Here is a 13,446-nt window from a genome sequence, read left to right on the forward strand (position 1 = left end):
TTTATTAAATTCAACTATGCTTTATATCTCTTTTCTCTTTATTTACTCTTTAAAACTACTATATCCTTTTGGAAATGAATTTCTTAATTTCTTGGAGACAATCTTTTACATGTATATAGGTCCTATAAAGTTTCATACACAATATTGCCATTTGAGTCAGCAAATGCAGTAGCCAACATAATATGCTCCATGTCTACGACCCCCATGTCCATATACATAATTATCTTCAAAGACGCCAACTGTGGTTATTTCTTTTTACAAACCCATGGGTAACAAATTATAGGTAACCAAGGTGATCATCCTTAATCAGTGTTCCAAAGCTAAAAGGAAAGAACATTGAGCCCAGAGCCTAAAAAGCCTGAAAACTAGTTCATTATACACTCAGCCATTGAGGCCAGAGTGAGTTAAACAAACAAAAAAGAGAATAAGGTGTGTATCCTGTAGAAACCTGGGATACATCTTTTATAGGAAGCCTGGCAGCTCAAAAGGGATCTTTATACCAAAAGAATCTTAGGGACCTTGGATCCATGATAGGATCCGGTCCACTATCATAGTTATTTGTTAAATGATGACTCGTCCCCATTCCAAAGAAAATATGCAAGAGGAAGCAGGGCACACACGAGAGCTCATGCTCTAATGGCCTGCTGAAAGACCTCAGGGTAGTCAGAGCTTTTTCCTCCCTGCTCATTTCCTTTCAGGAAAAAGCTTTCAGTGGGACACAGCCATTCTCCAGAAGAAATGCAATCCCAAGAAAGTGTTACGAAAGCTGAGTAGTAAATTCTTGGGCCAAAGGGCATCAAGCAAGAACAAAAAGGATGCAGGAACAAAAGTGTATGGGCAAAGGAAGGCATGTAGACAGGGCTGGGAGAGGCCACCTCTGCCAGGGAGATCCAAATGAGAAGAAAAGCAGCCCTGGACACCCTGCTGGCTACTGCCCAACTGAGGCAATAGCAGGCTCTCCCCAGCCTCATTTTACCACTGACTGCCCACCACCGGCTGCCACTCATTTATCCTTACTAGGCCTTTCTCCTCTGTTTCCCTCAGCCCTCTGGACTGCAGACTATTTTGATTCCTGCTTGAAAAACTCTCCTTCCTCTAAGTTCTTCTTGCCCCGCTCTAATTCTTGTCACCAGGGATTCTTCTCTCACATTCCAGGACAGGGATTCTTCCTTTCTTCCAATGTCCAAGTCTCTTCTGATTTATGCCATTCAGTGTATCACTTGGTTGGTCTCTGGTTTTATGTGTGCTTATTTTTTTAAAAAAAAATTACAAATAGTAAAGAAGACATATTAAGATATATCTAAGAATAATCATAAAAATTTATGAAGCATTCACTAGGCATCAAGGCACTATGTATGTGTGCTAGAAATCTCTCATTTAATTTTCACAATTATGCCAGGAATGAGGACACACACCTGTAATCCCAGCAACTCAGAAGGTTAAGGCAGGAGAATCACAAGTTTGAGGCAAGCCTCAGAAACTTAGCAAGAAAAAAAAAAGTTAACGAGTTGGGGATATACTTCAGTGTTAAAGTACCCCTGGCTTCAATCCCCAGTATCAAAAAAATAATGAAACTATTTTTCATAACTATCCCATGAGGTAGGTATTGTTGTTAAATGCATTGCACAGATGAATTTTCTTACCAAGCACCAATTAAGTTGCCAGCACTGCTCTAAGTATTTTACTGATATTATTTTAATAAGAAGTGCTGAACGATTACACCTGTTTTGTAGACTCAAGGTTGAGAAAACTTAAAGAGAGAAATACTAGCTCAGGACAGGATTAATGGGCAAGGCACCACATTCAACCCAGAGAGTTTGACTCTGAAGTCAAGAGTTTCACTCTGAACACTGAGCATGTGGAACTAAGCATTAGTTCACACTAATCACAAGAGGACTAGTTTTAAAGGACCTAAAAACAATGAATATCTCCTCATTACTCACTCATAAACATGGAATTCTCTGGAAGACAGTAGTTTATTTAAAGAATATTTTAAACACCCTAGAGCATATTTAAAACAATAAAGTATTTTTAAAAACAGACATCACATGTACAGAGTTAACAATTTTGAAGCCAAATGTTACTTTTAAGTTTTAAAAAGTCTAGAATTCATTTCATATCAGCCCAACACTCATCTATTTACTGATTCAATAAATATTTATAAGATGCTTCTTCATGTCTGGCACATGCTAGGCTCTAGAAATATAGCAGTGAAAAACTTGGGTAACAAAAACATCCAAAACAATTAACTTACGTATACATTTCAATGAAATACAGCTTCTTCAAGCAACAACCATGTGTGTCCTGACTTATTTATTATCATCATGTCAAATAGTTTTTTTAAAAAAATGGAGTAAGATGAATAAAGGGGACAAGTACTATGACTTAATCACAGGATTAAAATATCTTTAATATGAGAGATGAGGACAGGTTGATCAACAGGTACTAAATTACAGTTAGTAGCAAAAAAATTCTGGTGTGCTTGCTGCACAATAGATTAACTACAGAAAACAATCATGGAACCACACTTCAAAAAGCTAGAAGAAAATATATAGAAAGTTTTCATCGTGAAGAAATGATAAATGTTTGGAGGGTGGGAATGTAGCTCCATGGTAAAGTATTTGCCTAGCACGAACAAAGTTCTGGGGCTCAATCTCCACAACCAAAAAAAAAAAAAAAAAAAAATTCATTCAAGAAATGATGTTTGAGGAGACAGATTTGTTTAACTTTATTTAAACATTACACAATGTATACATGTATCAAAATGCCACATGGAAAATGTGTAATTTTCAATATGTACAATTTTCTATGTATCAATTTTAAAATAAATTTAATTTTAAAAATCTTTACTACATTAGATAATCAAAAAGAAAACACCTTTGTATTTTAATTTTGCTACTTTAATACTGAGCATACAATAGGTTCTTACTAATTCTTAGTTAAATATATAGAATAGAGGAAAGATAAGAAATAAAAGAGAATTTGGGACAGGTAATAAAAGCAAGAGTCTCCAAACTAGAACTGGGTAAAGAAGCTACTAGGAACCATTAGGAGGGACTAATAGGGTACAAAAATGTTGACAGATGAAGGTGATGGGAGACATATTTACCTTGACAGGAGGAAATAAAAGCTAGTGTGAGTGTAATACAAGGCAGCAATCAGAGAGAAAATGCAGCAGTATATTTATTTATTTATTTATTTTTAGTTTTCGGCGGACACAACATCATTGTTTGTATGTGGTGCTGAGGATCGAACCCGGGTCGCACGCATGCTAGGCGAGCGCGCTACCGCTTGAGCCACATCCCCAGCCCCAATGCAGCAGTATAAAGGAACCAATATCCAGAAAGAACCACACAGGTCCCACCTTGGAGATCAATTCTATCTGACAGGTCTGAGTTTGGTTTGGTTCCCAAGGATTACCACACCCCAGAGCTCCTTTAGGAAGCATTCATTTCTGCTGGGAATGAAGCTCAGTAGTACAGCACTTGCGTAGCATGCACAAGGCCCTGAGTTCCATCTCCAGCACCAGCAAATAAATAAATACACCCTACTCTTAAAAAAAGAAAATGAAAAAAAAAATTTCTATTGGGCTAGAAATGGTTAAGGTTTGCACTCAGACTTGGGACAATGATATGAAGTCACCTTAAAGAAACTGAGATCCTGAGTCTCTTTACTATCTCTCCAGTCACCTGCTTGAGGGACTGGCAGCTCCTTTAAAATAATCAAAAGTCATCTTTCTACCTCATACCCTTCACAGATTTTTTCACTGAGGTCCTAACAAGTGACATGGCTGAGTGCGTGCCCCAAGAGAGGGGCTGGTGGCAACCTACTTTGTAGTGGCACTTTAAGGAATAAGGATAAGGATATGCTTGCAAAGCTGACAAAACGCAGCAGTCCTATGTAGGTTTACACTGATACAAGTACAAATGATCTCACATATGATTGTGCAGAGAAAATGGAGTTTCTGAAATTCATTAAAATGCTGAAGTAACAAACTCTCCCTCTTTCAAAAATACATAAGATAAGATAATATAAGGAAATACTGACCTGAGATCCTTTTTTTTTTTAGAGAGAGTGTGAGAGTGAAAGAACAGAGAGAGAGAATTTTTTAATATTTATTTATTTAGTTAGTTAGTTTTCGGCGGACACAACATCTTTGTCTGTACGTGGTGCTGAGGATCGAACCTGGGCCGCACTCATGCCAGGCGAGCGTGCTACCACTTGAGCCACATCCCCAGCCCCAGACCTGAGATCTTTATGGTAAAGCCTGCCTGTACCAAAAATTGTCATCGAACTCTTATTTAAATTTCTATAAGAGTGAAACATTTTTAGACTTTGAAGGTAAAAGCACTAGTATTGGAACAGAATTGAGAAAGAATAAACTGTGTCTTCAATAGACTGAGGCTGGAGCAGGAGAGGACCACTCTAACCCAGTGATTAATATACCTTAAATGGAATTTTTCCTGGTTACCAGGACTAAGTATTTATCTACTGACCTGAAAGGGACATTTTTCCTGTCACCAACCTATCCCTGACACCATTTATCTGTATTTGTAAGCACCATACTCATTATCACACATAAAGAGAGGACAGAATCATCTCTGGGTGGTAAAGTGATTTGAACAGATCTAGGAAATAAGATATCTTAAGGAAAGGAGAGAGAGATGAGGATACTAATGAGAATGTTAATAATGCCCAGGGATGATAAAACTGACCATCTTCATCTCCCGGCTATTAAGAATTGACAGTTTTGCTTGATTTCATAGTAATAATGCAATTTAGAAAGTTCAATTATCATTTGTAAAACTTGAGTAGTAAGCACCTTTTTTTTCTCACGCAATCTACTCTATGATGCACAATAAATGAAGAACTATTATAGCAGAAAAGAAGGATGTTCAGGATTCCCAGGTATGCATAGGGCAATGCATGTGAAGGTGGCCTGTGGCTCTTACCATCTCCACTAAGGCTGGTGGGACTGGCTAAGCTGCTATTCTCACTAGTCCTTTCTCTTCAATACGTGACATCAAAGTCAGAGGGATCTCTATCCAGACCAAGAAGCAGCCCAAGTTTCAATAGTGAATAGTGAAACAGCTCTTTTCTTAGGCTGAGACCTCAAAACACATTCTTAAATTTTATTTGTACTTCTGACAACAATAAAATATGAAGAACACTCTGAACCAATGCAGAATCAAGGCTTGTTCTTTTCCAAGAATAAACTTCCTTTTAGAAGGTGAAGAGAAAGGAGTGGCAATAAAAGAGTGGAGCTGGGTAACTGCACAGAAAATAAAATCTGTTGGCATTGCTACAAGTTCAGAGCTACAACCCTGACCTCAGTCAAAAGAGGAACCCTGACTTTAACCAGTCACAACATGACAAAAAGACAAAAATGTTACTTTATATAATTCCCACAATTCTGCAATTACATCTTAATATTTGGCTAGTTCAATGAAACTGAAAAGTACAGCTGTAGAGTTCAATAGTTTACATCTAGAAAAGTAAAGTAACCTATAAGTAAAGTCCCATTTTGAATTGGAAATCAGTAGAAGCTATTTATATAGAATCAATCTTGGCTCCCAAATACATTTTTTGTTGACAAGTTTCAGCTTATACAGGTCTCACACATATAGATGTACATACATACGCAGCATCATATATCAAACCATACCCTAATGCTTTATCCAAAGTAAATTTCCTGGCTGCATTTCACAGCATAACATCCTCATTCCTATTCAGCCCATAAAAGCCTTCTGAAAGCTGCTGGCCACAGTAAGTACAACCTGAGGGATCACATTTTGGAAAACACAAACAAATGCATATGAGCTAGCTGTTTTAGTTTGGTTGGAGGTAGGTGTTAAGTTCTCTTCAATTTGCAAATGAAAATTCAGAATGTAAGAAATAGGAAGGAACTTTGCCAATGTGGACATCATTTTATTTTAATTTTTATTTTATTTAGTATTTATTTATATGATACTGGGGATTTAACCCAGGGTGTTTTACCAATAGCACATCTGAGCGCATCTCCATACCTTTTTTAAAAATTTAATTTTCAGACAGGGTCTCACTAAGTTGCTTAGGTCCTCACTAAGTTGCTGAGGCTAACCTCAAATTTGCAATCTTCCTTCCTCAGCCACTGAAGTCACCAGGATTACAGGTGTACACCACCACACCCAGCATGGTCATCATTTTAGAAAGACTTTCCTTTTTTTTTCTTCCTAATTGTGGCAAAATACATATAACATAAATTTTACCATTTTAAAGTGTACAATTCAATTACACTATGTACATTCACAATGATGACAACTATTACTATATAATGTAGCTTCAGAACTATTTCATAACCCAAAATGGAAATCCTATATTCTCTCTCTTTTTTTTCCCCTCCTTTCTTTGCAGTGCTAGGGTTGGAACTCAAGGTCTTATACATGCTAAGCCCGTGCTCTATCACCAACACCCTCAACCCCCAAAGCTGCTTCTTTTTGACAGTGAATTTACTTCTTCCTTCAATTCTTTCTATGACCTCTTAGAACACGTGGGACCATACTTTGAGCCCAGCCATGGTCAGCAGCTCATCTGGTCTGAAGAGCAGTCAATGCTTGAGAGGTCAACAGTAAAGGGGAAAAAACGGGGGACAAAGAAAATAGAGAAGAGAAATAAAGAGATACAGGGATCTAAAGGTGGGGAGGTGTACTCTCTCAGGAGTTATCCCAGGGACTTCTAACTTGTCTAAAGACACTAACCCCAAAACTAAGAGCACTGACTGGGCTTTTAGAGTAGAAGGGGGCTCAATCTCCAATCTACAAATTCCACCTTATACTGAAGATTGCATGGTTAAAGAAAGAAAATTCATATGCTATCTAAGATACACACCATCTTTTAGCAAAATCACATAACAGGCATAAACTAAGTGCTGGAACAATGCAGGAACCTTGAATTTACATTCTCATAAAAATACAAGCAATAAACTTAAACAAAATTATAAGCATATAGTATACGATCATACAATAATTACTAGGATGAAGATTAAAATAAAATAATAAATTATACTGAGTGGCAGTGTCATTCTATGGGAAAGCCAGCATCTCTGAGATGAAATCTGAATTTAAGAGGATACTATGTGACTTGCTTGTATCATTAAATATACCTTGGAAGTCCTTTGACATCAATACACATTGTTTTAATGGTATGTATTCCTAAAATTTACTTAGCTATTTAGAAAATATATTTTCTTGATTTTAACCTCAAGAGTATTTCTCTGTCTTATAATGGTCATTAAAAATACTATTAATAAAGTCAGTACAATTTTAAATATCATGCACAAAAAAGCCACTGTAGGTGAGTGATTATATTTTGTGATATAGACAAATCCATCCTTATAGATATGGTATGGTAAATCTGAACATACCATAAGAATTTATTGAGTCAGAAGTATATGCACACACACCTCTCTCTGTGTGTTTTACAAGTTATAGATAGTTGTGGTTGATAGTCAAGATTTTATAGTCAATGACTTTCACCTTAAAGTATAATAAGAAAAAATAAATTATTTACAAAGTCCCTTGAAAATACTAAAAGAGTTGGACATATTAAAAATTTAGACCACAACCCATGGATAAATGTGTAGTCCAATGTGTTCACAAACTGATCCACAATACCACTAGCAACTAATACAATATGTCAGTTAAGTACTTACACTGAGTCTTCTCATCAGAATACCTTATTGGTATTCAAGAAAAACAACCCTCTGTAAAGTATTATCTCTTTGAGGCTAATGAAACCTGTGAAATCACCAGAGGTTGCATTTCTAAGCTCTAGGAACTGGGGGCATTTTGAACCTTAAGATGTCAAAATTAACTGACATACAATTTGACAAATTCTGAGAAAACAGAAACACTGCGAGTCATCAGTAAATACTACTACTTAAGGCGTAAGACTCAATGCCTAGCATAGCTTCATAATTTTAAGCAAAGATCACAAAACTTACTCTCATCCTCCAACCCCTATACTTGATTTTCTACTGTCTGGATTCATTTGGTTGTTTCCTTAATGAAGGTTAGCTAGACACTGAAGATTATGTAAAAAGGCTTCTCCAAGAGTACACTGTGGAGCAGGCAGATAAGAAAGTCAGCAATTTGATTATAAAATGATAAGTGCCAGAGTAGGGGCATATACAAAGTAATATAAGAGTAACAGAGAAGGGGTCCAAGAAAACCAAAAGATGCTTTCCAAAGTAGCTAAACCTTGATTATTAAAGGACAAGTAACTTGACCCTTAACCGGATATAAAGTCACTGAGGCTTATCATGAACTGCAAATTGATCAGCATGGTCATATCAAGGATCCATTTAGAGAGATAACAGGCACTGAGGCTTGGAAGACAGAAAGAGGCCAGATGATGAAGGTCCTTAACAAAAATATAAAAGCTTGTCCCTATGTACATTCTCTAAATCAAAGTTGTATCTAATCTATCTGGCATCAATATTTTATTGACTCAGTAAATTTAAATAAGTGAATTTGTTTAATATTTCATTTAAAAATCATGAGCTTTAACATAAAAAAAATTCATATTTTTGTCTTCTCTTTAAAAATCAGAAGACATGCCTAGACTCAAATTCCCATCTGGCAGGAGCTAAGATGAGGTTTCCACTTTCAGATGGAAGATAGGCCCTCTATGCTCCATAGGCAACCCCTCCCATCCCCACAGACCCATGATTTCATTCCCAACTCATTTATGTTATATGGTTGATTCCTGAAGGCATCTACATTTGCAAGTCTTGCTCTATGCCCTGCTGATCCAATCAGATACAGCTTCTTAGAGTAAAGAGAAATAAATACTGAGTTTGCACAGGAATTATTATGATTTTAGCGGTTGAAGACATCTGTATTCACCCTCTGAAGCCATGGAAATACATAAACAAGCACATGGAAATGACTTAAGCAAACTCTCTAGAAGCAGCCAGGCATACAATTCACCACCTCAGCAAGACAAAGTAAAGATCATGTTTATAAGTGAGTTCTACCTGTTACTTCTAATGATTCACACCCAACTAAAAAAGAAAATTCAGACAGAGCAATCCCTCAAAGAACCCAATACCATTCTGTATAACAACAAAACTTACAACATATCTCAAAAAAAAATGTAACTTAAAAAATCATTAAACTATTAAATGACATAAAAGACCTAAATAACTCAAAATCCTTGCTATTCCTAGATAGAATATTTGTTATTGGGTGGAACCATATTGCCATTTTGGGGGGTCAAAATACTGGCAATGTCACATGCTTCAACCTACAAGTAAATGTGACGATTTTCCCCAAATTATTAATAAATTCAGTACACTTTCAAACAATATCCCAACACTGCTTTTTATAGAATTTGATAAGGTAAACCTGAAATATTAAAAAAATAAAGAGCCAAGAAAAATCAGCCCATTTTGAAAATTACATCAGACTATACCAGATATCAATATGTATTATCAAGTAATCATAAACTATGTGGTACAGGTATAGATAAACAGGCCATTGAACAAATAGAGAACCTAGAAACAAATCCATTAGTATATGGAGATGTGGTATCTGATGAAGCTGGTACCAAAACTCCATAGGAAAAGAAGAGGGGCTGGGGATGTGGCTCAAGCGGTAGAGCGCTCGCCTGGCATGCGTGCGGCCTGGGTTCAATCCTCGGCACCACATACAAAGATGCTGTGTCCGCCGAAAACTAAAAAATAAATATTAAAAAATTATCTCTCTCTCCTCTCTCTCTCTCTCTCTTTAAAAAAATAAAATAAAATGTTCCACCTAACTAGTAATCAAGGAAATGTACATTAAAACCACAGAAACATACCATTTCTCGCTCATCATTTTGCCATTACTTAAAAAGTATAATACCAAGTATTGATAAGTATACGGGGAATGGCAAGCTCTTGCTTATTGGTGGTTCAGATATAAACTGATTCATTTTGAAAGACAATTGGTAATAATTGAAAATGGGTATGCCCTATGAACCAGCACAAGGTACACAATACTGTGTGAGATGTTCATTGCAGCCTTCTTTGTAAAAAAATAAAATACAATCTACAACTATCCCACAGGAAAGGAGTGGATTTTAAAAACCTGTGGCCTTTTTATACAATGGAATATTACACATTAATTTTTAAAAATGAACTCTATCTACATGTATCAACAAGGATAAAAATTAAAACACTGATGAATAGAAAAAACACAAGTTGAAAAGGATGCAAACTGTATGCATCCATTTAGAATTTTTAAACACAAAATAGTATTATATATTGTATATAAATACTATTCATGAAAAGTATAAAAACATGCATGAGAATGATATGTACCAATTTCAATACAATGATACCTTCTGGGAAGAAGGTAAAGGAAAAGATAAAAGTATAAATTTGGGCTGGGGATATAGCTCAGTTAGTAGAGTATTTGCCTAGCATGTACAGGGCCCTGGGTTCAATCCCCAGCACCACAAAAAAAAAAAAAAAAAGTATAAATTTTATTTTATGTGAGGGAAGTAAGGGGTCTAAATAAAATATGGAAAATGTTGACATCTGGTAGTCTTAATGATGGGTGCATGGGTTGTAATATCTCTATACCTTTTAAGTTTTGAAAATAATTACTACACAAGAATTAAAATTAAGTCATAAATAGAATCCTTGTTAAAAAAAATTCACTCTTCAATAGAACAGAGCCTCTATTATAAGGATTATTTCATTCAAAGCAAGGATCAATAGGTTAAGGCAATATAGAAATTAGAAACAACTGTGAATTATGTGTGGGCAGAAAATAATAAGAACAGTTCTTGTTCATTGGTGTGAAAGAGAATTAAAAAGAGTAGGGAGTGAGGAAGGGCCTGACGAGGTAGAGTTCTAGGTGGCACATATGATGGTGACACATCAGTGTTTTTGTGCCATTAGTTAAGAGCATAATGTGAAGGCAAATCAGAAGGAAAAGCTTTGCTCTTGATTCTGAACATCCTCCCACCCTAGCTCCTCTCCTCAATGTGATGCAAAGAGGAATCTGTGCCAGACACAATATTAGCTCATTAGCATCCCATTACTGCCTTATCACCTTCCATAATTACAAATCTACTTGGGTAAAATCCAAATTGACTTTATTTTCATGTTGTTAGCTTTAAATTTGGATTTGAGAGATAGAAAAAGGACTGATGTTTCAGATCTCCTGCAAAGGAGATGATGGTAGGTAGCAAGAGAGCTGCTATCATAAATGCCCAATGACCCCCATCACGTATTCTCAAGCCATACTTTTATTTTCTATTATTGCCACTTACACAATACCCTACACTTTTCAAAGCTTCAAATTTTTCACTTAAACTACTTCAAATGATCCTCATAATAATGCCATGAAATAGGCAGAGTAGGTATTGTTCTCATTTTACAGATGGGGAAAACAGCTCCAAAGAATGTCAATGACTTAGCCAGAGCTTAAAAGCTTAAAAACATTCAAAACATCTTGGATTCACCTCTTTTTATTCCTGTATCCAATAAAGAATCTGTTCCTGCAGGTTGTTTCTACCAAGTGTCTATTTCCATTTCTTCCTCTCCACTTCATTTCCCAACATCCACATTGGGGCATCATCATTCCCTGAGTGAATTACAACTGGTGAACCAGACTTCCAGATGCCACTCTTTCCTCATTCCAATCTATCCTGCATTCTCCTTCTAGACTAAACTTCCCTAAACATCACTTCCATTATGTCATTTCCCTTCCATTATGTCAGTCCCTTCTTGACTCCTTCTTTTAACCAAGAATCAAAAGGACTCCCCAACCAAGATTTCAAAGCTCTCCTTAAAACTCACCTTTTCCAGTCACTACTCAAAGTAGGTGCTTTGGAAATAGAAATGGTTAACATACATTTGAGAGAATATTTGGAGATTGCAAATTTTTAAAAAATCATGTTTACATATCAAATCAGCCAAGTTTTGTGTTTTTTATTTTTTCATATAATACTGCTCAATATTGGCAGAATGATAAAACAGTCTCTTACCCAATGCTGGTAGAAGTGCTGACTTGTATAATCTTTTTGGAAGACGATTTGATTATGTGCATTACATTTTTGACCTACAATTCTGTATCCTAAGGAAATAATTAGAAATAGCAACAACAAAAACAACAACAACAAAAACCTTATGCCTAAGGATGTTAATTGTACTGTTATTTAAAATTATAAAAATTATACATACATGTAATTAATGCCACTCATCTATCATGTCTTTTACTGGACAAATTCAATAGCCATCATATTTTCCATCTCATCCCCATACAGACTTACATGCTTCCAGTGGCTTTTCACTGCACTTAGAATGAAATCTAAGTCTTTACCATGGCCTACAGGGTCACGAAGGATCTGGGCTCTACCTAGTTCTTGTTTTCATCTCTTCTTTATTTTTCCCCCTCTTCAGAGGTGGAAACCAGGCCTTGCACATGCTAGGCAAGTGATCTGCATGTGAGCTACATCCCCCATCCTAGTTTTTCATCTCTTCTGCTGCCTTACTTTGTGCTAGCTACAGTGGTCTTTTTCACATTTCGCAAACAAACTCTATCCTGCCTCAGAGACTATAAATTTGCTGCTCCCTGTGCCTAAAAAACCATTTTCCAACTTTTCAGATGGCTCGTTCCTTCCTATCTTGCAGGTCTCTACTCAAACATCACCTTCTTCAAGAGTCTTCTCTGAACACCCAATATAAAATAGCCTTCCCTGCAGCTCAGGTTGGAGCTCAGTGGTAGAGGATGTGTTTAGCATGCATGATATCCTGGGTTCCATCCCCATAACTAAAAATAAATAAATAAAATTAAAAAGCCTCCTCACCCTTCTTAACCCATGATCCTCTTTATTTCGTTTATTTTCTTCATATACTTCGTTGCTACCTGAAATTACATTATTTATTTGTAATTCTCCAAAACTAGAATTTAAGCCCTTTGTAGGCAAGAATTTTTATTTGCCTGTTTATTATAGGTCTAGTTCATAGTAGGAGCTCAAAAATATTTGTTTTAAGAATGAACAAAAGAAGTGCACTTAAAAATACTAAAGGAACAACATCTGAGAGGAGGTAAAATTATAGCCGCTTGATCTTTTTACTTTTTAATTTTCTTTTATATTTTTATGCTTTTAAACATTTCTCAAAATTTATACTTTGAGTCTATCTTTTGTAATCAAACAGAAACTAGTTAACAAAATATAGCCTATACTCTGGTCAAACCCATTTTATTACTAATCAAGAACAAGCCCTCAGTGCATATTCATTTCAACATCATGCCTTTTCTCAGGCCTTCTTTTCTTCCTTCACCTCGGCCCAAGGTCCACCTCCTCCATGCATCCTTTCCTGATTACTTCCATTCTTTTTGATCTCCCTCCCTTTCTCAGCCCTTGCACTTGATTGTATATGTTGTGCTACATTTACTCATACTCATTCAT

At 36.1% G+C, this 13,446-nt stretch overlaps 1 protein-coding gene across 1 annotated transcript in view; it reads left to right on the plus strand.

Annotated features, from left to right (window-relative positions):
* Flt1 (fms related receptor tyrosine kinase 1) overlaps positions 1-13,446 on the plus strand; it is a 173,323-nt gene that overhangs the window by 106,196 nt on the left and 53,681 nt on the right. The gene's annotated exons all lie outside the window — the stretch shown is intronic.

Source organism: Callospermophilus lateralis, chromosome 12, assembly GCF_048772815.1.
Source record: "Callospermophilus lateralis isolate mCalLat2 chromosome 12, mCalLat2.hap1, whole genome shotgun sequence".
Lineage (NCBI taxonomy): Eukaryota > Metazoa > Chordata > Mammalia > Rodentia > Sciuridae > Callospermophilus > Callospermophilus lateralis.